The sequence below is a fragment of the Lissotriton helveticus genome, chromosome 3_2 (assembly GCF_964261635.1).
Source record: "Lissotriton helveticus chromosome 3_2, aLisHel1.1, whole genome shotgun sequence".
NCBI lineage: Eukaryota > Metazoa > Chordata > Amphibia > Caudata > Salamandridae > Lissotriton > Lissotriton helveticus.
In genome coordinates, this window is record NC_136062.1 from 161,372,208 (window position 1) to 161,399,354 (window position 27,147).

Here is a 27,147-nt window from a genome sequence, read left to right on the forward strand (position 1 = left end):
CGGTGACCTAGGCCAGGTTAGCTTACCCCAAGGCCCCTAGAAATCGATGATCGGAGGAACAGCCCGCAGATGAAGATCCGGATGACGTGAGACAGAAAAAGCAGCAGTATCGGTCGAGAGTGAGTATAAAGGGTTATGCGTGTTAGATTGCGGTGTTTTTGTATTGTATCTATGTTGTAATGTCTGGCGGAGTTGAATGTCTGTAGAGTGACTGTGGAACAGGTTGTGAGCGCGCGCAACCGGTGGAAATCTTAAGTTCAAGGAGAGCTTAAGTGGTTCGGGTGTATCGGACACCCAGAGTAATTGTCAACTAGTGTGAAGGGGGTCATGAGGTACCATTGATCACCCGAGAGACCGAGATAGGGGGAACGTAAGAGTGAGTGCGTGAGTAACGGACGCTGGTCGGAAGTTACTGTGTGTGTAAGCAACCTATCAGAGAGACGATAGACATCTCGTCAGTTGTGTTGACAATTACAGATAGACTGTGGACGTACAGTCGAGAGAAGTGACCGCTTGGTCGGAAGTAGTCATTTTTCAGTGTATGAATGGGACGCATGCATAACCGGGAGACGAGTTGAGAAAGGAGGGGTGCTGCTGCGAAGCGGAGAAAAGAGACGTCAGGTGGTGTCGCGCAGTGATTGGCTGACCGGAGAAAGACCGCGCTGTGATAGGCCAGCTAGCGAACACGTCATACAGGGTCGCGACGTGATTGGCCAACAGGAGAAAGACCGCGCTGTGATAGGCCAAGCTAGCAAAGCCGCGACAGGATTGGTGGAGTGTCATCAGGAAGTAAACAGAGTAGCGAGGCTGGATTTTGTGCGCATAATTATGAAGTGTTTTAAATGGTTGAAAGCGCTGTTTAAGAAAGAGAAGCGGGGATCGTATGAAGGGGAAGAAGCCCCGCCGGAGGGTACGCCAGCTCGTTATATGGCAGTAAATGTTGGGTTGCATACGATCCTTTGGATATCAGAGTGGAGTAAGATTACTGAAGGAAACGAGGAACTGACGTTCCCGAAGTACGGGACGTTCAGATTAGAGGTGTTACATCGATTGAAATCAATCATGACCTCAAAGAGACCCTTGCCTAGACCAACCCAGTTTGAAGCCCTTGATGCATGGCTTAGGGCAGCGCATGAAAGGAATATGAACAGACGGCAAGAAAGGGTGAAACGCTCGGTAAGGGCAGTACAGGATGCCAGGTGGGATGCGGATGCTAAAAGATGGAGAGTGCATAATTTGGAAATAAATAAACTGTACCCAGTGTTAGAGGCGCCAGTAAATAAAAGCCCCCTAGAAGAAGATGATGAGAGCGAAACAGAGGATAGCCTGATAAACAGATTACTGACAGACAGGCCACCCCCGTATAATAGAGCAGGGGGAGAGGTCGAGAATACTGAAGGAGAAAAGGGGGGCAATGCAGGAGAGCATAGACCGCTTCCCAGTTCAGAGTGGGATCCTGAGCCAAAGAAAGAGTTGCTCCAGCCTAGTCAGGTGCAACAGGTAGTCGGTAGGTTTGTGGTACAAAGAGCGCCGGAAACGGAAAGTGCCACATCCTACCCATTACCAGATGCACTACAAGTACCTGTTACCATAGGTCCTATAATATCGATATATGACCAAGAGAGAGCAAAAGGGGAAGAACGGAAACGGAAAGACAGGGAAAGAGCAGAGCAGGCAAGGAGGAACGATACCACTAATTCCCCAAGTCAGATGCCGATACCCAGAGAGTGGAGCACCCCGATGCACACAGCAGGGGACCCAGGAGGAGATCCTGGGGGCCCTAGATGGCCAATGGATCTGAGGGGATCTGGACGAAGATCCTTTCAAGAGCTAAATGAGTACATGAAGCAGTGGGATGAGGCAGTGAAGGCTCAAAAGTGCATCAATGCTGCAGAAGCAGAAAGGGAAAGTCAGGACAGCAGAGCACGAACTCACTGCGGGGCTGGGGAGAGTAGCCCGGAGTGGGACTGTAGAGGGAGTAGGGGAGTCACCCATTGGGCCCGGAATGGAGGTAGAACAGACCTGGAAAACGGGGGCCCCGGGAGTGGAGGGGTGGCGAGCCCAATACTCAGTGAAGGGGAGAGGAGAGCGCAAGAGTACAGGAACAGCTTTAAGTGTCCACACTGTGTGCCTGCCACCAGAGAACAGAATGGGAGTTGTGAGAGGTCGCACCATAGTCCCTGTGATGACGGAAATGAGCGCAGCCCAGGGAATATGGGGAACCAGGAAGGATCGTATCGGATACTGAGCGATACGAGGCAAAGGGAGTGTAGCGACCAGAGGGAAAATAACAGAGAGATGTGCGGTGAGAGGAGAGAAGAAGACGAGAGATCGGAGAGAGAGAGTAGGGATAAAAGGCCCGTGTTCCATCACCTTCCAAGATCGGATGGCCGAGCATGGGACCTGGAGAGATGGGAGCAAGGGAGGCCACCCATTAATTCTCCTAAGCCCAAACGCAGAGCTCAAAGTTGGGATGGTAGGGAGACCAGTGAGCCCCCTTCGAAAGACATATTGCGAGCTGAGATAAAAGCCAAGAGACTTGATGTCTCCAGCTTAAGGTCAGATCTGGATGACATGGTAGATGGTACCCTGCCTTTAGAAAGAATGGAAATGTATGAACAGGATGAAATACTGTATATGGCAAAGGACATCACACGAAAGGCGAGAGCAGTCCATGAGAAGTTAGTCGAACTAGCAGGCAAATATATGGTGGACTTGTCAAGAACCAAAGCATTACAGGGTAACCACAGGCTACATTACTCAGATCGGGACCTAGATGAGAGGAGAACGATTGGGCTGAAAACACACATAAGGGAGCTGATTACTGGAATAAGGACATGGAGGGCACTAGATAAATGGGAAGAGAGGTGGTCCAAGAAAGGGACCGGCAGAAGAAGCATGATTGGTATAACACCAGGACAGCAGGGAATAGAAGCTTACCCTTTGCGTGAAGTTGCCAATGGGAGCTATGTACATGTCCCTTGGAGTAGGGGAGATTTAGCTGCTTTTACCACATCTTTCCCCAAGTTACGAGAGAGCCCCGTGGAGTGGTACAAGCAAGTCGAGAGGTTTGTAAAGATCTCAAAAGTCCTATGGATAGATCTGAACACGCTGTTTGACATTGTAGTACCAGGAGATCTGTGGACAGCATGCAAGGTTAGCGCTGAGTGGCCCACAACGGAGCCAGAGAGAGATGCTAGGACTAATGGGCCGTCCGAGATCGTGATGGCAAAATTCGAGAGAGTGATGACTTGGCTGAAAGAAAAAGTGCCAATGCAAGACATAGATTGGGTCAGAATAGACAGAACGAGACAGGAACCCAAAGAGACAGTCCATGAATATTACGAGAGATTGCTGAAGGCGTTTAAACAGTATAGCGGCTTGGATGTAATGGATCCAAAGGACATAGGGCAATTTGTGTCCAAGTTCGTCCTGGGACTGAGACCGGATATTAGTTTAATGATTCAGCAACACTCGATTTGTTGGCAAAGTAAACCCCTAGATGAAATACTGAGATATGCCAGGTACTGCTGTGATGAGGTAGACTCCAAGGCTAAGAAACTAAAAGAGAAGCTGATGGTGGTACAATTGCAGACAGCCGGAAAGGGGGGACCGCAACAACAGCAGCAAGGGACAGGTACAGGAGGTAAGAAGCAGTACAGTCAGAACAAGGGTAATGAGGAGAGTACTACCTTTAGACCCAGAGTAGACATAGCTACCTTGAAGAAAACGACTAGGTGCCACCAGTGCAACGAGTTGGGGCATTGGAAACGCGAGTGCCCTTACAATGTAGAGATCGGAGAGCAAGAGATAGAGGAGGAAGAGGTCCAGAGCGCACCTATGAGAGGGGCGACGCCATACCAAGGAAAGGTGCTCAAAGGGGGGGCTCCTCCCCGAGCCCAGTTCCCGCAACCTCCTCGAGTAGGGAGTATGGGTAAGACCTATAGACAAATGCCCCTGTTTATGGAAGGGGAAGAATGCTATTATGTGGACCCATTAACCGGACAGAGAGTGGAAAGAGAAGACTGCACCCTTGGGGCAGCCTTAGAGGTAGATCAGAGGGGACCCTATGTGGAAGCAGAAGTAGCAGGGTGCCCTACGACATTTCTGGTGGACACAGGAGCCACTAGATCCACGATCAGATCAGCTGCAGTTCCAGACCTGCCCATGTCTGGAGAGACCATACAGGTGGTAGGGGTCGCAAACAGGAGAATAACCAGCCAATTGACAGAACCGGTACAGGTGAAAATAGGGAAGTACAGCGATGAGCACCAATTTGTGGTTTGCGATTCAAGCCCTGTGTGTCTGCTAGGAAGAGACCTGTTGTGCAAATTGAATTGTACTATATATTGTACACCCCAGGGAGTGGAGGTATTGACTAATGATGATGATGCAGATTTCAAAGTTGCAAACTCAAGAATATGTGTGGAGCTGTACCCTACTTTGACAGTAGACGAGCTTCCCTGGGATTTGAGAGAGACAGTGGCATCAGAGGTATGGGATTTCACTGGGGAAGAGATTGGATTGGTCAAAGGGGTGGACCCAGTGAAAATTGTAGTGAAACCGCATGCTGAGTTCCCAAGAACACCCCAGTATAAATTGACTCCAGAAACGATTGCAGGCATAAAACCCGTGATCGAGTCCATGATTAAACAGGGAATACTGAAAGAAATCGTGGGTAGTCCATGTAACTCCCCGATTATGGGTCTGCAGAAACCAAATGGGAAATTTCGGATAGTGCAGGACCTTCGAAAGATTAATAACATAGTCGTTTCATGTTGTCCAGTGGTACCGAATCCATCAGTGATACTGTTTCAGATTCCATTCCAAGCTGAGTGGTTCACTGTGATAGATCTTTGTCAGGCTTTCTTTTCGATCCCTTTGGACGAAGATAGCCATTTTCTTTTCGCATTTAAGCTGGAAAATCGCGTCCTAACATGGTGTCGTATCCCTCAGGGGTATACAGAGAGCCCATCGATCTTTAACCAGCTTTTGAAGAAAAATCTTGAAAGTCTAGTGCTGCCCCAGAAGTCAGTTCTGGTCCAGTACATAGACGACCTCCTTGTGGCGTCAGAAACAGAAGAAGCTTGCAGGGAAGACTCCATTGCTTTGTTAAATCACCTAGCTGCCAATGGGCATAAGGTATCCCCGGGAAAATTGCAGTACTGCCTGACAGAAGTGCAGTACTTGGGACACAGAATTGAGAAAGGCAAACGAAAAGTGTCACCAGATAGGATAGAGGCGATCATGAAAATGAATGCGCCTCAGACCCAGAGAGAGGTCAGGATGTTCCTAGGGATGGTGGGTTATTGCCGACAGTGGATCGTGAACTTTTCACTGAAAGCAAAACCTTTGCAAAAACTGACGCACAAGGAGGTGAGTGATCCGGTACCATGGGACAAAGACTGTTTGATGGCATTCTTACAGCTGAGAGAGGACCTGTGTCGTGCTCCGGCATTGGGAATGCCTGATTACAATAAACAATTCTTTCTTTACTGTTGTGAGAGAGAAGGTTGTGCGTTGTCTGTGTTGGTCCAAATCCATGGGAATGCCCGTAGACCAGTTGCTTATTTCTCAGCTACTTTAGACCCAGTAGCCGCAGCGTTGCCCGGATGTCTCAAATCCGTTGCTGCAACGGGTGTCAGCATTGAGAGATGTGAAAATATCGTCATGGGGCACCCGTTAGAGGTGTGCGTGCCACATTCTGTTGAACTGTTGATGACCAGGACCAAAACACAGCATCTGACCAATAGCAGGCTCACGCGCTATGAGCAAGTTATTCTTGCTGCAGAGAATGTGACCCTCAAGAGATGCTCTGTTTTGAACCCTGCTACCTTAATGCCACTTCCAAATGATATTGATGATGATGATGAATATACGGACCATGACTGTCTCGATGTGACTGAACTATGCACCAAACCCAGACCCGACATCGTAGATGAGCCACTGACCGACCCAGACGAAGTTTTCTTTGTCGATGGCTCATGTGTAAGAGACGAAGTTGGGCAGTTGAGAGCAGCTTATGCTGTTTGTACAATTGAAGGAGTTGTGGAAGCAGGGTGCCTGGAAGGAGTAAACTCCGCTCAGGTAGCCGAGATTATTGCCCTAACGCGTGCTTGCTTAGCAGGCAATCAAATTCGAGTCACCATCTACACCGACAGCCAATACGGGTTTGGGGTAGTTCATGATTACGGGCAGTTATGGTCTCAAAGAGGGTTCATGACTTCTTCAGGCTCTCCCATTCGCAATGGAGAGTTTGTGCGCTTGTTGTTAGAAGCATTGCAATGTCCAGCAAGTATCGCAGTTGTAAAGTGCATCGCACATACCAAAAATGAGGACTTTGTTTCGAAAGGCAATAGATATGCTGATGAAGTTGCGCGGTATTGCGCAGAACAAGGTTACTCTTTCACAGAGGTGGATGTGGGTGGAATAAATGTAAGAACTGAATTAGCCATGATACTGGAAACTGTTGATACTTGGGATGAACTGTCAACCATGCAAGAAAATGCTCCTGATTCAGAAAAGGAAACATGGGTAAAGGCAGGATGTGTAATGGGTGAGACTCATTTTTGGGTCTCAGCAGACGGCAGAGCAGTGTTGCCCAATGAGATGGTGAGTCCAATGGCTAGACTCATACATGGTCCCGTACACTTAGGGAGAGATGCTATGCTGAGAGTGTTTAGACAGACTTGGTACAATCCTAAGTTTAGAATAGCAGCAGAAGCAGTGTGCCAGCGTTGTGTGACCTGCCAGCAGCTGAATGTAGGGAAAAGAACACCAGTTGCACTAAGTCACATAGGAAGGTCTGGAGGTCCATTCAACAGAATGCAGATAGATTTCATTGAAATGCCAAGATGCAACCGCCTCCGCTATGTCCTGGTGGTTGTTTGTGTGTTCTCCAGATGGGTTGAGGCATACCCTACACGTAGGTGCGACACCCTCACAGTGGCTAAGTTACTGCTTAGAGAACTTATCCCTCGTTTCGGGGTGCCGGCCTTTTTGGAATCAGATAGGGGAACACATTTTAACAGCGAGCTTGTGAAGATGATTTGTGTTGCACTGAATATAGACCAAAAGCTCCATTGCAGTTACCGACCAGAAGCCTCAGGAATTGTGGAACAAATTAATGGCACGATCAAGTCCAGAATAGCGAAAGTTTGCTCCTCAACGACCCTGAGTTGGCCTGATGCCCTGCCATTGGTACTCATGAGCCTTCGTAGTACCCCAGACAGAAGAACAGGGTTGTCACCACATGAGGTGTTAATGGGGAGAGCAATGAGACTGCCATCTATTCCAGCTACTGCACTGTTAAATATCACAGATGATATGATCCTGGACTATTGTAAGGGGCTGTCTGACGCCATGCGTTCTGTGTCCCTTCAGGTGCAGGCTGCAGAGGTTCCAGCGTGCCAGGGCCCTTGCCATGACCTGTATCCTGGGGACTGGGTCCTGGTGAAGAAACATGTGAGAAGAAGCTGCTTGGATATTCGTTGGCGTGGGCCCTACCAGGTCATCCTGATCACAAGTACAGCTGTAAAGGTGGGAGGCCTGCCCAACTGGATACACGCGTCGCATACGAAAAGGGTTCCAGCACCTCTGGAAACAGCTCCTCTCTCGGATGGACGTCCAGCTGAGGACCAAGAAGCCATAGAGGGGGCTAGCCAAGCTGTAGAGGTGCCAGTGGAAGCAGGGAACGAGTCTGACCAAGCTGAGGACGGTCAGTACAACAGCGAAACAGAAGACGCTACAGAAGGAGAAGACAGCTGGGAGTACGAGTCTGACCCTGACAGGTCTGAAAGAGAGCGAGAACAGACCAGAAGGAGAAGGAGTAGAAGGGCACGTGGAGAAGCAAATTGGCCGCAAAGAAGAAGTTCTAGCCTGAGGTCAACTCCAGAAGCAACCCTTCCTCCGATATCAGAAGACTCAGACCCAGAAGAAGGTGCTCAGGGCGCTGAAGCACCAGACCGAAGAAGGTCAAGAAGAGTGCGTGTGCCTAACAGAAGATACTCCACACCTGAGTGGACATATCTGGCGACAAATGTCTGTGAAACCGGAGACAGGGAGGATCCGAGCGGTGGTGGTGTCCAGTTCTGAGCCCATTATCACCGTGGAAATACAACTGTTGGTACCCGGTGTCGAACAAGAAGGGTCACTAACATTCGTGCTCCCCAGACCTCCCCGCCTCAGCAAGTTAAAACACATGTTTCTTACAGAATTGAAATTCCCCGACTTTGGTACCACGATAACAGCACATGAAGAGCATACTCTTCGCATGGAAATATTGAACTATGCTATTGAAGCTGCAACCACAAATCTAATAGTCGATTGTTAAAGGACTTTGTAAATAAAGCAAGCAGAAGAAAAGAAGATTACCTAGCGCCCAGGAAGCAGAGAATTTTAGGGAACCCCTTGAGTGGATGGAGAAGGGCTAGGGTTGTCTTTTTGAACTGTGAAAGGACTTTTTGCGAAAAAGGCTGTCAGCCTCCAGCTGTGTGGATTCTAAAGACAAAAAAGGATTGAAAGAGACTGTAAAGGAACGAGAGGAAAAGAACTTTTTTGCAAAGAGAAAGGGAAAAGCTAGATTGTCTGACGAAATGGAGGCCGGCACCCCGAACCGCAGAGCTAAATGTATAATAGGTACACTAATAGTAGGAGTGATAATATTAATAGCTTTAGTGGTAACAATTTCTTATGTAAAGGGACATGAGGAAGAGGTAAAGGTAACTGATGCGAATTCTGTAGTAACACTTACACCCACTGTTGCAGGTGAGAAAAGGGAAAACACTCAAGAGAAAGCGTTATTGGCTGCAGAAGCCCGCAGGTTACATGTAGACGAGTCCCAAGGAGACTTTAGGTCAAATGCTTATGCTAAACTTTTGTATGAATACGTGGATGCCATGGAGGTTAAGGATTGCTACGTCTGCATGCAGTTGCCTGCGTCTGTAGATGAAGGAATTCGATATCATCACCTCCCTCTGACATATGGCATTACATGTAGCTTATTGCTTAGTATATTTTATGAGAGAGATAGTTTTGAATACTATTTCTCTAATTATGATTCTGTGTTGCCAGAAGTCCCGAATTATAAGCAGATGAATAAATGGGATTACTGGAAGAGTGAAGACAGATTGGCCAAGTTCTTCATTCCTTGGATTACCTTAGATACTTCACATGCCCGTAGAAATAATCTGACATGCAAGGTGTCAGAAGTCGAGAAAAAGTTCATAGGGCAGGTGGATGATCGTTACAGGAGACAAAAGATTTTGACAAAATCAGGACAAGGGAAATTAGATTGGACCGAGGAAGAGAAGTCACACAAGAGAAAGGGTAGTAGTGGTCCAATAGCTTTAGATAAAGCGCAGAAAGGAAAGTTATGTCTTCACCGAGCCAAAACGTATTATGAAAATGTATACGTGGGTGAAGTTGACTGTGAACATGCTTTTAATTTAGAGTACTACACTAAGGATTTCCTGAAGGGAATGCAAGTGATTCCAAATGTGTATTTTGTATGTGGAAGAAATGCTTACGTGAGACTACCTGATAACTGGTATGGATCATGTTACTTGGCAATTGTCTTCCCCAAAATATATCATGCACAAGACTTATTGATCATTGAGGGCCAGACATCATCGAGGGGAAGGAGAGATTTGGGCGATGCAGAAATGGTTGGAGATGTCTTTGGAGCTATGTTCCCTCTTTTGGGAATAATCCTTAATGATGTTAAAATTAGACGACTGGCAACAGTTGTCGACAGGTTGTCTGCCAGCACTGCTCAGTCCTTAATGCTGGTAGAAGGAGAGATGCAATCGATAAGGGCTATGGTTCTTCAAAAATCGGCTTGCATTAGATGTCTTATTAGCAAAAGAGGGCGGAGTCTGTAAGGCTTTGAAGGTTCAGGAATGTTGCACTTACATTCCAGACCTTTCAAAACCCCTTGAGAAAGTTATTAAGAACATAACTAATATACACAAAGAGATCGAAGACTTGAGTAGAGAAAATGTCTGGGAAAAGGTGGGCCACGGAATGAGTACAGTTGGAGGGTGGTTTTCCACCTTAGGCAAAAGCTTTATTTGGTATATCCTAAAGCCTATCATCATAATATTGATCTGTGGGATAGTATTGTGGGGATTGGTGAGGGTATTCAAATGGTACAGAGCAAGAAGGTCAGAAAGGGCCCAAAGAGAACAGTTGCAGAGATTGGCTGCCATACAAGATAATCAGTACAGGAGCCTGAGAGCTCTGGAAGCGCAGAGAATGCCAGCAATAACTGCAGTTTAAATGTTAGTGATGACCCCGAGAGGTCATCAAAGGGGGGAACTGAGAGAGCGCAAACTGATAAATGTATGAGTACATCACACTTACCTATAGAGAGCATAATTCATGAAGAGAAATGCCATGAGTGCTAATAGTATCGGAAATTATATTCTAAATGTATAGCTAATATAGAGATTTAAGTAGAAGTGGAATTAATACAGAAATGTGTGACATTATATGATTTTATTAGACGTGATTATTTTGAATCCATGTCGTGAAGCTGTTACAACATAAGATGGTATGCGGTAAAACGCAGAACGTGGTAGGCCTCAGGGCCAGAGCTGGAGCTAAAAGGGAAGGTGTTTCTTTTCACGACACAGATTGTTTAACGTTTTTGGTCATTGCATTAATGGGCCATGATTTGGAGTAATGTTTTCCAAATAATAGAATAAGAGTTTTAACATGCTTTAATTAAATGAAGAAATTGAATGCTATAATCATAATGTGAAATATTGTAGGCCTGAAATGTTTTAGCATTGATTTACACGTACATGTCTGGGCTGAGAAATGTTGCAAGCCTTTTTTAGAAGTCTATGAGAGTTGGGTTCTTGGCGGCAGATATCTGTCTGCAACAGGAAAGGGGGATCCAATTATAAGTGAATGAATAGAGGCCTGTTCAGTAGACGGCCCAGACATGGAGGAGGGTTCTGGAATGTTTAAGGGGTATCAGCGGGCCGGAGAAGAGACTGAGAAGCAAGGTCAACTCTAACGTCTGAGGCCCAATACAAAGCATCATGGAAAAAGCCTGAAGTTGCACCACGTGAGAGGCGTTTCGCAAGGGGCGTCTCAAATGTTGTTGACTGTTTTGTATTAGGGACAGCACCCCTGGGTGGAGTTAGAGCAGAGACCTGAGGACCCTTTAGAGAGCGGATGGGTAGGCAGTGAGGGGTCATGACTGGAGAACTTTAGGTTTTCACCAAGAGACTTAGAGTGGGTGACTTCCCTTGGGGGTCATTCATTGCTGACACCTTTGTTAGGTTGGGATTTGGTTAAGTAGGGATACCATCTAGAACAGGGTAGGGACGCCTAACCTGTGTTTGTTTTCCTCCAACCTAAATGAAGGAGAGATATGCGTCTATGCTGATAGCTTTGCTATTTTTAGAACTTGTGTTAGTGATTTCTGTTGCTCGTCTGAGGGCTTTTCGAGAGCACATGTATGTAATTGGACCTGTGTATCTCGTGAATCTCATTCTGAGATGCTTGTATTTGCAGCTCATTATATCTTTACAATAAACTTTTGAAAACTAGAAGTTGTCCGTGATCTTTGAGAGTAGAGTCCTTTCTTGGGTGAACTAACTTGGAGATAGGTGTACTGTTTCCTTCCAAGACAGGCAATAAAGGTTCAGTCGACCAGATCGAGGTTTGGATCAATAGATATAAGGTATCGATCAAAATCTCGCCCTTTCACCTGTGCCATGTGCAGGACTCTGATACCCTCGGGTCATGTTTGAGCTCAATAAAACTCTCTAGTAAACCGTGCAGCACAATATGAAAGGCCTGCGAAGGAGCAGACTCCCAGAGTGAACTCTGGAGGCATCGCCACTGGAGGGCGGCCACAGATAACTGCATGTGCCCTATGCCATCACTCCGGGGTGGTGGGGTTGCAGCATAGGTAACGAGGTTCTGCATGCACAATGGCCTGGTCAGTGGCTTTTGGTAAGACGCCCGTGGGGCACTTCGTCCATGCAGCTTGCAGAGCTTTCCATCCATCTGAAAACATATTGTGGAGGAATATCCCATTAGAAAGAGCAATGGATTTATTTCCAAGTTGGCCTCTGTTGACATGGCAGAGTTTCTTTGCAGAGTTATGAAGGGGGAATCATGGTCATGAGGCACTTCGTCACAAGATCTGACTTTACTCGCACATATTAAACGTCGGTTTAATGTCCATAAATGTACAGGTCGACTAAAAACCTTCTGGTGAGGAATTGTTGAGTTCCATATGACGTATCTACAGCCCAAACTTCCTTTCAAGGTCCTTTGGGCCTGCACTGTAGGTTTCATAAAGTATCCCCAAGGATGTCGTTAATTATAATGGTTAGCCTTTTAGAGCCCTAATGTGATTGGTCTATTGGAATGACCTTCTGTCACATACCACACACATAAAAAAAGACATTCAGACTTTAATGGAAAAATGCCTTATTAAAAAAAAATACATACAGACTTTTAATGGAAATAGACCTCAGGAAACTCCTTATTTTCCACTTACTTGCTATCCTCATCTTTAACCTTGCACTCACCCCGAGTCACGCTGTACATTATGCAGTATTTAACATTTGGGTATGGAAAGATGAGGGTATGTGGCATTGAGAGCATGGTCATGAGAATTCTATAACGGCCTTGCCCATGTTTAAGGGAATAGAAAACAGTTTGTGTAATGAATGGAAATACCACATGATTGGATTTTGGAAAGGAACACTCAGCTGTGTGTAGCATTAGACAACGAGGCTAGCCAACTCCGGGTCACATCAAAAATGTGACACAATAGAGTGTGATGAAACCTAATCACGAGAAACTAAGTGATGTGCAGAATGCAAGCTTGTCTAACCAGCTCTAAAAACCAACATGTTGATAGTATGTTGAACAAGTTAATGTTATTTTATTTACATATCTGTTGATTTTTAGAGCACTAAACCCTTTGAATATGTCTGAGCGCTTTCAGCTTTGGAAATACTGACTTATACACATCCTCTATTTTAAAGGTTTATTTAAAAAGAATATCTACTCTAGTAAAAAATATAAGTAGACTGATTATGAATGGTTTCTGTTGAAACTGTGACAACTATGTTTACGGACAGTGTACAAATATATGCTTTATTAACACTTGGGCCAGGCAGGATGTTGCATTGCAGTGTTTTTAATGTCACAGGTATCACATTTAAAAAAAAAAAATTTTATCACTTTATTGTACTCTGTACTGTTTTTTCCTCTTTGAACTGCCACCTGAAGCTCTAATTTATTTTTATCGGACAAAGGGACCTCACCTGTACCAGAATCTAAATGTCCTTTCCTGGCTGCTCTCCGGACTCAGTTTTTGTGGGTGATGCGCCTCACAGCAGGTTGGTCTCCAACATGGAGCACTCACAGAGGGGTGTGTGGTACTGCGTTTGGCTGTGATTAAGAAGGAAAAAAGGCTGGGCCTAACCTGAAGGGTTGTCTTGACCTTAAACAGGCAGGGCCAGATTTATAAGCCCCTGCGCCACCAGTACGTCACTTTTTGTGACGACTGGAGGCGCATTTCACTTCCCCATATTTACAAGGAGAGGAAAAACCACCCTGCATGGCTTATCCTCTCCCTGTAAATATGGCCCCTTCACACGCAACACTTTGTGTGGAAGGGGCATTCCATGGTTGTTGCTGTAGGTGTTCTCACTCAACGTTCATGGAACGAGACACATTTCCAGATTTACGAGACCTCGTAAATCTGGAAATACATGTCAATGCTACGCCTCCCCAGGGGAGGCATAGCAAGGCTCAACGAGGAGAAATGTTTTAATTTCTCCTCGCGTTTTCCTCTTTCAAACCGTGCAGCATTCTACAGCACGCATTGAAAGAGGAAAAAGCCTGTAGTGATTGTTTTTGTGCAGGAAGGGGCCCCTTCCTGCATAAAAACAATCTCCCTAGGATGTTTGACGTTACAACGCATACTTTTACCACGCTTGCCTTTACAACGCGGTTTTTACATCGCAAACCTTTACAACGCATAGCGCTTAGAGGTGCTGGATAGTGTTAAGTATAATTTTCTATTCCAACTCCAGTCCCCGTGGACACTAGGGAAGGTGTTGGATAGAAAATTAAACTTATTCCCTATCCTAGAGCGCCCCCCAGCGCAATGTGTTGTAATGGTTTGCGTTGTAATGCCTGCGCTGTAATGGTAGTGCGTGGTAAAAGTTTCGTTGTAAACGTTGTTTACCATCTCCCTATGACGCAGGCATCCTTGCACCATGGTGCAAGGGTGCCTGCGCTGGGACATGGCAGCTGTTTGTGCGTCAGTGCAGGGGAGAGCAAAGGAATGCAACATATTATTTTAAATATGCTGCATTACTGTGCTTCGGAAGTGCCGCAGCGTGGCGCTGCCAAAGGGCTTGCCTTGCCACGCTGCGGCACTGCCTTGTAGATCTGCCCCGCACTGTCTACAGCCCTGCCCCGCCTACTGTCATCTTCCAAGGAACAATGTTTTACAACTTTTAATCATCAGTCTCTTGCTAACAAAGGGAACCCCTTTACCTTCCTCCTTTACCTTCCTCCTCACCTCTAAATCTCTGCCATCCAGCCACAGGAATGCTGGCAATTCACTTCTGCTGATTGGGGAAGTTCTCCTCACCTTACAAAATGTGCCATGCTACAATGAGGGGTATCAAACCAGACATGAAATAAATGCGGGTCTTCGATACTGCACACCATCCGCACATCGTCGATGTACTTTCTCAAGAAGGAGAACTTCCTGATTTAGGAATTATCATAGATCGAGTGTTCCTCATATTTTGCCATTAATAATATGACTAGCCCTGGGGCTCAGGGCAAGCCGATCACAGTCATTTTGGTTTGTACAAAAAATTCATCTTTGGATTTCAAAACGTTTTTTGTCAAGCACAGTATTGCCGTACCCAACATTGAAATCTGTAGGAATAGGGTGCGGACGTGGTCTGCTTTCCAAGTGCCATTCAATTCAATAGTACACTTTATTCGGTTAAAAAAATAAACCACAACAGCACACACAATAAAAAGATACATAGAACCAGTCCAGCAGCACATAATCTAGAGATGTAAAACCAGCAGTACAGTGCAATTCAACAGCACAATATTAAAAACAAAAGCAACAGATAAAAATATATAAAAACATCTTTAAAAACTCACTTACTCAAAGTGCATAGTGCTATGGCATCGCACAGCTGAACAGAGAAATATGCTTACACAAAGGCAAGACTGTTCATCTAAGAGTTGCAGAAGATAATGGTAAGCCTGGGTGCTCTCTCGAATAGTCTTACATTTTTAAAAAAAAGCATTGTATACCTTTTGGTGTAAATAAATTCTATACAAATCACAAAAAAAGAAAACATGGAGCATTGATTGGCCAGAAACATTGTTAAGGGAGCAGACCTTACTTTCCAAATTTTGCTGCTATTCAAGCGGAAAGCAAAGCAAAAATTTGCTTTTGACTGCTCTAAAACAGATGAACAATGAACGGGCCAAGTGTCCTCTGGTATTCCATAAATAAGTAGTCGGGAAACGTTTTGGATTTAAGTTAAAAAATGTTATAATAAATATTTTCCGCCATTCTGCAATATCCCCAGCTGCCTGAAAATGAGAGAACAATAGAGATTGCCACTTCCTTCTGTTGATACCAGCACAAGAAGCCATGTCAGTAAAAATATGGGGTGAACCAATCTCGGTGAATAATTTTTTTGACATGAACTAACCATGTAATTAACGGGACACTGTAGCATGTCAAAAAGCCCATAAATACATTCCTTCTTCTTCCATATAGATAGCCACAATAAACAGGGTTTTATGCAAATATAGTTGCTTAAGTAGTTAACTCCCAATTTCTTGTGGCAAATATAGTGAGAATTAAATGGGTGGGCAGCCAAACCCTTCCTAACAAAACCGTTTTCTTCCCTCTGAAGAGTTTCGTGATCTTTTAAAACCCAAATTTCAGCCCCATATTTCGCTACAAGAAGGCATTCTGCAACAATGGTGCAAGTGCCCTCACTCCTGACGGGCAAGGAAGACTATGAAGTGATCCATTAGCCCTAGTTAATTTACTCTATGATTTGATACGGATCACTGACAAGATATCGAAGGTCAAAAAATCGACCTACAAAAATATCAAAGCAAAAATATCAATATCAAGAATTTTGACATTCGGGGGCGTGGCCAGCAGCCGAGGAAGATGGTGTAGCCCCGGAGCTGCGCTAGAGACCTAACTTTTCCCCTGACATCCATCACTATCCGTGCACCGGAGCGACTGCTGAGGGTACCTGGCAGTTGGCCACGGTGCTCTGCAGATGCCTCAAGTGTCCCGGGACGACGTTTGCGGTCTGGCAGTGGTCGGCTGAGAACATCCTAGGATGGCGGCTGCCTGGCTGTGTTGAGCGGCGGCTCTCCTGGGATCGGGTGGTGCATCCGGCCTCGCGGACAGGTTCACCTTCCTCGGTGGAAGTGGACCCCAGCGTTGCTGCCTCCGTAGGAGCATAGTCGCTGGGACACCACGGAGTGGAGCTTGGCAGCGAATGATGTCTGCCACAGGGGGGCTCGGAGGTCTCCCGGCGGTTATGCGACAGGCGTGTGAAGGCGGCCTGAGTGAGAGAAGCTGAGGAGTTTCAACGATATAAGGGGCATATCCAGCGCCTGGGCCCAGAGGACTGCCTCCAGTGCTGTAACCTCTGGCATTGCTGCCCTAGTGAGAACGGGGGTGTTGCCCTTCTATAATACATAGTGGTGCAATGAGGTTCCATCCATATATACGATGTTGGTGACAAAGCCCCAAAACTCCTGGCTTGGTTGGAAAGCAGGGATAGGGAGCGCTCCTGGGTGGCGGCAGTGGGGAATAAGTCGGGTTCCCTCGTGACCACCAGTGCAGACATTAAGGAGGTGTTCGCGACGTGCTTTGAAGAGGTAAATACCCCGGTATGTACCAGGACGGAGCAGGGCTGCGAGGAATTTCTCCATGACTTTGCGCTTCCCACTCTGTCTCAGTCTCAGAGTGATGCTCTGGAGACAGCTTTGTCTGGGGAGGAGATAGGGGCCGCGCTCAACTCCCTGCAGTCCGGGAAGGCGCAGGGTCCCAACGGGCTCCCGATTGAGATCTTCAAGAGACAGTCGAACATTGTCACAGGCCCCCTTCTACGGATGTACCTAGAGGCGCGCCAGGTGGGGATGCTACCGCCCGACTAGAGAGAGGCCACGATCGTGGTTATCCACAAGGATGGCAAACCGGTTGATTGTTGCTCTTCCTATTGGCAATCTCACTCATTTATGCAGAGGCGAAGGTGTTAGCAAAGGTCCTGGTGTACAGGTTGCTCCCGTTACAGTCGGACCTGATACATGTAGATCAGTCAGGGTTCATGCCGCGAAGAAGTACTAGACATAACTTGCGAAGGTTGTATGGCGTACTGTATATGACAGAGGGCATGGAGGATTCGCAGATGGCATTGATGGCGCTGGACGCATCCATCGGGTTCGACAGTATTGAGTGGCCATACCTCTTCAACAGTATCCAGAGCCTTCCAGCTCCAGTGGGGCACGAGTCAGGGATGCCCCCTGTTCCCCCTCTTGTTCGCCTTGGCGCTGGTGCCGTTGGCTCAATGGGTCAGAAGGAACTGCTCGTTCTGGGGCCTGGCACTTAACGATGAATGGGTGGAGCGCATCAGCCTTTACGCTGATGACATCGTGCTATATATGGCTAGGCCCTATCAGTCAATGGCGCAGGCACTCCATCTCTTCGAGCTCTTCAGGAGCTACTCGGGCTATAGAACCAATTGGGAAAAATCGGTTATTTTTCCCCTCTCGGGCCCTACTCCGCGGATAACGTCCAGGAGCCCTGCGGTGGTAGCGAGTGACGGCTTCAGGTACCTGGGGGTGTTCATCACCAGAGACAAAACAGAGTTTCTTGCTAAGAACCTTGAGCCCCAGTTGACGCGCCTTCTCACCGATGTAAGTCACTGGTGTACGCTGCCTCAGCCCTTGATGGGTCGTGCCGCGATGTATAAAATGTTGGCGTTGCCCCGCCTCTTGTATATCTTGCAGAACACGCCGTATCCGATTCCGCCGGGGTTCTTCAAATGAATATCTCCAGGCGGTGCGGACGCTTCTCTGAGATGGGGGCACCCCTCGGATTGCATTGCGCAAACTAACAAGGGGGGTGTACGATGGGGGGCTGGCCCTGCCGGACGTGCAGTTATATTATTGGGTGTCCCAGCTGCAGGTGGTCAACGGCTGGGTGTATACAGGTAGGTCGGAACCGGCCTATGGAGTGTGTCAGTTTGTGATGCTGGGCGGGAATTGTGAGTCTTTGTTATACACCAAAAGGACACGTGCAGATTGGTCCCCACATACTGGAGTGGTAGTCCAATGTTGGAGGGATGCAAATAGATTCCTGGGTTGGACGGGAACCCTGACGGGTAGGACCCCCTTGTGGATTGGGGAGCAGCTGAGTGAGGTAGCTCGATTGGAGGGCTTTAGGGGTTGGCAGCTCATTGACTACTTGGGGGATGTGTGGAAGGGGGACACCCACGTTCATTTGAATACCTGCAGACGGAATACGACCTACGGGTCTCGCAGCGCTATCATTACTTGCACCTCATACATGCTTTACGTTCCCGTATTTGAGGGGGCGTCTCGGTCCCGGAATATTCCCCCATGAAGGATCGATTACTTCTTGATCCCATCCTTGATAAGCCCACGTCCACGATCTATCGCAAGTTATTAAACAACATGCCCGATCCTTTAGTGTCACTGAGGATGACTTGGGAGCAGGACTTGGGCCCCTTGGAGGACGATGACTGGCAGGACACCCTGCAGAGTCCACGGGAAATCGCGATCCGGGTCCGGTTTCGGCTGGTGCAGCTCAAAATTCTGCAACGGGATTACTACCCCTGCACCTTACTGTACACCTGGGGTGGGTGCCAGCCTACCTTGTGCGTGCGGGGGTTTTGGGGGAAGGGTCCTTCTACCACATACTAAGATGTCGATTATGATGGCGGACGGACCTGCATCCGTCCGCCACCCCGAGGTGGAGGGACGGTCCGCAGAGGCAGCGGCGTTCCCTCCATACCAATTAGGATGTGACCGCCACCCTGGCGGTCACATCCCGTATCTTTCACATTGCGGCGGGTGCTGCTTCAAGCAGCAACCGCCGCAAGGTTAAAAAGTGCATGCTTTGCATTTGCATGCACAAAGCGGCAGGCACCGCGCAGAACCTGCCGCTTTGTGCATGCAAATGCAGGGGGTACCATAGGTACCCCCCATCTGCACCCCCACTCCCCCTTCACCCTGGTGCCCCACCCCCAGAAGCAAAGGTCCACATGCTTTTCCACGGCAGAAAAGCCGCCGTGGAAAAGCATGTTAACACACGCAGCCTGATTTGGCTGACGGTGTCTTGCAGACACCGCCACCAAATTGCGGTCAACACCCCGCGGATCAGCGGCTGACGGACCTGCCGTCCTCCGCTGTTCCCACCGCCATCCTAATCTGGCGGTGGGTGTTTTCTCGGAACGCGGCGGTGAATCTGCATCCTCCGGGCCGGCGGTGGCTTCCACCAGCCCGGAGGATGCGGATTCGCCGCAATCATAATCGACCCCTATGGGTGTGCCCGGAGATTGTCCCCTTTTGGACCAAGGTCACAGACCTAATGGTGGAGGTGGTGGGCTCTCCGGTCCCGAGGGAGCCCAAATGGCTACTTTTATTGATAAAGGGGCCCGCTGATTGGACCAGATATGGGGAACTCTGGTTAGCTATGGCAGCGGGAGTCGCAAAACGGAATATTGACAGGCCCTGGGGGGCGTCTGCTCCTCCGCAGTGGGACCAATGAGAGCAGGACCTTGATTGGTGTCAGAGGACAGAGGAGACCATTTATAAAAGTAGGGGGTACCTAAAAAATGGAAGAAGATCTGGGGGCCTTGGAGAAGATACAGGGGAATGGGGGGTGACCTGGGATAATGGGTTTTACTTTGAAGGTCTAGATAATGGACACTGCCTGTTTGTCTGATGCAATGTGACCAATGGATTGACATGTCAACTGGAAAGAAGCACTGGTAGTAAAAAAAGTAAAAAAAAAAAAAAAGAATATCGACATCATATCTACAACATGGTAAGTACAAAAATATAGAAAAAATATCGATGTCAAAAATATCATTATTAAAAATATCGTTTTTTTAAGTTAAAAAATGTAAAATAAACTAAATAATACTTATTAATAAAAGAAACAAAATTAAAAAATATTTCATAATGTTTAAAATTAATAAGTAATATATAACAATTATTGAAACATTAATTAAACATATACATATAATAAATATTATATAAACTTACTTAATAATCCATTTTAATAATTAATTTAATAACTTATGAATTATTAAAAAATAATATAAATTACAAATACATCTATACACATAAAACAATTACATGAATATAAATTAAATAATTATGTATACAAATTAAAAAATTATAATTTACTTTTTAAAATTTTATAACTAATTATATACTACATTAACTAAAATAATACAAAAAATATTATATAGCAGAGGGAATAAAACTTATATTCCAACTCCAAACCAAACAACAGTAAAAATAATGTTGGATAGTGTAGGGCTTAAAATTACTATTCCCACTCCAGGGAGTGCAACAATAGGGAAAGCGTTGGATAGTGTAGGGGTATAAATTACGATTCCCACTCCAGAGAGTGCAACAGTAGGGAAAATGTTGGTTAGCGTAGAGGTTAAAATTACTATTCCTTCTCCAGAGAGTGCAACAGTAGGGAAAGTGTTGGATAGCATAGGGGTATAAATTACTATTTCCACTCCAGAGAGTGCAACAGTAGGAAAAGTGTTGGATAAGGTAGAGGTTAAAATTACTATTCCCACTCCAGAGAGTGCAACAGTAGGAAAAGTGTTGGATAGCGTAGAGGTACAAATTACTATTCCCACTCCAGAGAGTGCAACAGTAGGGAAAGCGATGGATAGCAGCAGGGTAAAAATTACTGTTCCCACTCCAGAGAGTGCAACAGTAGGGAAAGTGTTGGATAGCGTAGGAGTATAAATTACTATTCCCATTCCAGAGAGTGCAACAGTAGGGAAAGCGATGGATACCGGCAGGGTAAAAATTACTGTTACCACTCCAGGGAGTGCAACAGTAGGGAAAGTGTTGGATAGCGTAGGAGTATAAATTACTATTCCCACTCCAGAGAGTGCAACAGTAGGGAAAATGTTGGATAGCGTAGGGGTTAAAATTACTATTCCCACTCCAGAGAGTGCAACAGTAGGGAAAGTGTTGGATAGCGTAGGGGTATAAATTACTATTCCCACTCCAGAGAGTGCAACAGTAGGGAAAGCGTTGGATAGCGGGAGGGTACAAATTACTATTCCCACTCAAGTGAGTACAACAGTAGAGAAATCGTTGGATAGCGTAAGGGTAAAAATTACTATTCACCCTCCAGAGAGTGCAACAGTAGGGAAAGTGTTGGATAGCGTAGGGATAAAAATTACTATTCCAAATCCAGAGAGTGCAAGAGTAGGGAAAGTGTTGGATAGCGTAGAAGTAAAAAAATAACATACTTATAAATAAAATAACTGTTTTAATTAATTAATGAATTCATTATTAAATAAATCTAAACTATTTACAGCTAGCAATAAATAATGAAAAAAAACATAATTACCAATAAAAATTAATTAACAATGAAATAATAAATACCAATAAATAATAAATATTAAATATGTATTACCAAATAATAAGTATTGATAAATAAAATATATTTATTAAACCATGATAATAATTATTAAACACTATTTACCAATTAATAATAACTTAATATTATATTAATTATATTTATCAATACATAGGGGCCGATTCCGATTTGGTAAAATCCTTTACAAATTGCCCGTACAGAGCATATTTCCCGTACAAATTGTACCCTTAAACGTCCCCGTACGTACAATGAAGTACAATTCGGACCCAAAGCAGATCTCCGTAAGAATCGTACAAAAGACCATACGACTTAAAAATCCGTATGAATTGCATTCAGAACACGCAGTACTGGACATCCGTATGGATCGAAGCAGCATTTTCCCGACCCAGCAATGAAATGAATGAAATGGCAATAATTATTTTATAGCGCATGGCTACCCGGAGGCATCCCAGCGCTTGCAGCTACAGCCAAAAAGGTCAGAGGAAGAAGTTAGTTTGTAGGAAAAAGCCAAGTTTTAATTTTCTTACGGAAAGAGAGATGATTGGGCTCCTGTCGAAGAGGTCAAGTACGATTCATCTCGTCAACACTCCGTACGACTCTTTTTCTACGGGAGCTCAAAACGTCCAGAAAAGCAGATTTCGGCTTGAACCGCGTATGAAACGGACCCCCCCGGGTACGGTGTGTACTCCCCATGATTGCAGGGGTACGGTGCGTAGGGGTACGGTGCGTACACCCCATGATTGCAGGGGTACAGTGCATAGGGGTACGGTGCATACACCCCATGATTGCAGGGGTACGGTGTGTACACCCCATGATTGCAGTGGTACGGTGCGTACACCCCATGATTGCAGGGGTACGGTGCATAAGGGTACGGTGCTTACACCTCATGATTGCAGGGGTACGGTGCGTACACCCCATGAGTGCAGGGGTATGGTGCGTATGTGATTGTGTGGCTCTCCGTACGAATCGCTCATACTCGACGTTTTCCGTACGAATCGCGTTCTCATTCCCCGGTCCGTATCGTACTTGTCGGGTCATTCAGCATGTTTACGATTCGTACGGTTCACTGTGAGGGTCCGTGTCATACGGATTTTCCCTTGCTTTTCGTACGGTTCACAACGATTCTGTCGTATATATTTCAAAAGAATCGTACTACGCGATTCGGACGGAATTGTACGAGTCGTACAGAAAGAGCTACGGATTCGATTTGGTCGTACGATTGGTTTACCGAATCGGAATCGGCCCCATAATATTTAATAATATTTATATGCCAATTAATGATGAAACAACAATAAATTAATTTTCATAACCAAAAAACTATCAATGATAAGTACCAATTAATAATTAATGTCCAATAAATTAATTATCAATACCCAAATTTATTTTTTATAATTATTTAATTCCATTTCAATTACTTCACAACCTATTCTCATATAAACAGACAACAACCTCCAATAATAAAAGAATACATTTAACATAATTATCAATTAATCAATTAATGAACACTAATTACCAATGAATGACTATTAATTACCAATTATTAATTAATTAACAATTATATAATTACCAATACCAATTATTTAAAATAAATTATTACTTAATTACAATGAATTACTTCCCACCCTATTCCCCTATAAACCCACAACCCGCTCCGGTACTACAAAACAAAAATAACTTAAAAAAACATTATTAACATATAAAAATTGTATATATATTTTAAAACAATTAGAAAACTTAACAAAACACATATAACCCATACATATTAAATACATAACAATAATATAAATATCGATATTAGTAACATCGATATTAGTAACATAGATATATTTGATATCGATATTACTAACTTCGATATGTTGTTGTAATACTTTATTCGATAGATATTTATCATAAAAGTACAAACATACAAGATACATAAAAACAATCTACCCAATAGCATTACATTTCCAGCAGAACAGCACAAAACAGTAAAAAAAAAAAGGAAAAAAAGAGGATTTTAAAACAATACAATCATCCTAAGTAGCTTTTAAACATTGCCCAGCAGCCTAGAGCGGATTATCCAGGCACCCGCGAGGTATTTTGCAACCCCACAGATAATATACATAGAGGCAGTGTTGGTTAAAATAATTCGGATGGCTGATCTGTGATCCTTCACACCCAAAACCCTACACACTGGTTTCAACCATTTATTCCTAACATGTTTATAGGCTGTACATGCGAATAGAAAGTGGCCCAGGGTTTCCTCTGGGCAACTACAGCCTGGGCAATTTAAGTCATGCACCCCCTTGCTTTTCCAACCTTCCATAAATTTCTTGAGGGGCAGAGTACCGTATCTCAGCTTCAAAAACAAAGTCCTGTCTCTGGGTAGCTGGATAAAGTCCAGGAAGGGTTCCAGCTTACAAGTTGGTTTATGATCAAGGAAGTTAATCGTCAGGGATCCCAATTTGGGTTTGACATAAACCTTGGCCTCAACCCAGTCCCAATATAACTTTTTGACAATTTGTTTAGCAGGTGGACATTGCGAGGCCCAAGACTCTCCCAAGCCTATAGATGTTGCCAACAACTTAAGGTTGTTGAGCCACTTTATCTTGTTGTTGACATTTAGGGATATTAGTTCGTCCAGCACTCGAGCATATTCTGTTAATTCTTGAGTCCTTCTAAGGCGCACCCAAAATAACAGCGGCCTAAGATGGACTTTTTCAGAAATTGTTTTTTTACCCATGTCAAAAAATAATGGTAACAAAGGGGTTGACACTGGGAGTGATACCAAATCTCTAATGAACTTATTCTCTGCGGATGTCAGGGCTTTGATATTTTCGGTACCCCATAGTTCAGAACCGTAAACTGCCGAGGCTACAGCCTTCCCTTCATAAACTACCAAGGCTGGGGCAACCGGTCTGCTGATGGAGAGGCGCTGGTTCTTTAGTATCGCTCCAGAGACCCTTTTGAGATTAAGTACCATTTTAGATATGTGAGAGCCCCAGGACATATTGTTGGATAGCCTAACCCCCAGGTAGTCGAATTCTTTCCCCACCTCCAGATGGGACCCGAACAATGTAATGTGTACCTTCCTAACCTTTCTATTTTCAGATAAAACCATTAGCTTTGTTTTCAAGGTGTTTATCGATAGACCGCACTCTTTACAAAAAAGAGCGAAACGGTCAAGCAGTTTTTGCAGGCCCTTCCGGGTCTTAGACATCAGGAGGGTATCGTCCGCAAAGAGGAGTGTGGGGGTCTTCTCCCCGGCAAGGACAGGCGCGTCCGCAGGGTCCTCCCTCAAATGGTCCACCACCCCATTTATAAAGAGGGAGAATAGCGTTGGGGCCATCACGCATCCCTGCCGCACCCCTCTGTTGACTGATACCCTCCCTGACAATTGCCCCTGACTCCCCCACCGTATCCTTGCAAAATTGTCCTCATGGAGCTTGATGACCAATTGCAGCAGATAGCTTGGAAACCCCATGGACAATAATACCTCCCATAATTTTGCTCGGGGCATAACATCAAATGCGGTTTTAAGATCAATGAAAGCCAAATAGAGGCTGCCCTTATTAATAGATACTGACTTCCAATAAACCGCACAGAACCGAAACACCTGGTCCATTGCACCAACATTCCGCCTAAACCCGGCCTGGAAATGTGTTAGTACACCTTCATTATAAGCCATGTCTCTACTCTGCTTATAATGACCCTGCCAACTACCTTTTGGATGGTATCAATTAAACTAATTGGTCTGTAGTTGGCAGGGTCCTCTCTGTCACCTTTTTTATAAATCGTGATCACCTCCGCCCCTTTCCAGGATTCCAGGATTCCGTCTGTTCTTAGGTGGGACAAGGGCAGTGGTATTGGGTTAGCTTGAGCATCATCATCACAATATAATTTTGAAAAATGGGCATGTCCATTGCTGTTCATTAATGTGATTTAAAATAGGATCATCTCCTCTACGGTCTAAAATATTAATTAGTTTCCAAAAAATGACTGAATTCTTTCCACAGGCCGCGATTTTAAGCTGCTGCCAATGGTCCTCCTCCCAGTTTCTTTTTGCTAGGAAAATAGTGTTGAGGTAGTCCCTCCTGGCCAGTCTCACTGCTATGGGGTCTTTCAATTTTATAGCTAAAGCAATAGCCTTCCTTTTGTTCCTACAAATTGCTGTGTACCAAGGATTAGTCTTTGGGGGTCTAGGATCAGCCGGTGGGTTCCCCTTAGAGTTTTTAAGGAAATACTTTCCTATTTCTACTCTGAAATTCTGGTATTGAGCTGATAATTCCGTCCCCGAAAAATTTTGATTGGCCAAATCCATCACTGCAAGACGGGAAGTTTCAGCTATAACTAGCTCTTTGATACAGTTAAGTTTCCCCTCTTCGCACTTAACCACATCCCATCTTAGTTTCCTGTTGCAGTTAGAAGGAAAGACCTCCTTGGTGATCAACTTCGGCCCCACACTCTCACATAACCCATTGGTCCAATTGATTCCCATACAGAAAGGGTTATGATCGCTGTCTGAGGACTGCCTGACCTCCATATCTACAAGGTTGGCCCAGGATTGGACGTCTAAAAAGATGTAATCAATTCGCGATGGGGAACCTATCCTATTGTAGGTCATCGCCCCATTGCGATCAGAAATGGTCCGCCCATTAAGAGCCCGTAAGTTGTGGTCCAAGGCCAGAGCATTCAGCTGGATTGCTCTGGCGGACCATTTCTTAATGGGAGCCAATGCTAGAGGGGGTATAGAGTGTATCCAGTCCTCGGAGCTCCAACCCAATATGTCCTCATCATACAGGGGTTCAAATGTGCAGTTAAAATCGCCCCCACCAGGATTTTTGACCCAGGAGGCAGTTCTGATATTTTAGTATCTAACAGCTCAATTGTTTGCGAAGTTTGGCCACCCTGTGCCCCTCTTGCATAGACACAGAAAATATGTATAATACCCCCATAGGGGCTTTTCAGGGAGATATGCAAAATATCATTGGAAGGGACACTATGCATAGGACCACATGGTTGAAATTCACTTTCAACCATATGAGAAGGCCACCAGACGGGCGACCTTTCCCTGAGGAGACTGCCTGAACGTGATAGGTGGAGTACCCATTTTTGTATTGCGGGGACAGACACCATGTTTCCTGAAACAAGCAGATGTGGAAGGGGTCAATAAAATCATTCCAGTCTGGAATTGTAAGGTTTTTCCTAAGCCCTGCTATGTTCCAGGAGAGAATGTTAATGGTAGTAATAGCTAGAGTCGGTACAGTAGTTAAGTGTGTGGCACCCGCTTCCTCTTCACTAAGACTAGAGCCGCAGGACTCCAAGTGTACTTTGCCCTCCCTAGCACTACCAACTTCAACCCCTGGAGGGTCTGTCGCGTCCCTCAAAACTTCTTTACCCAGTGAGGTTGTGTGTGTAATGTCATCTTCGACTTCACTTAGACTATGGCT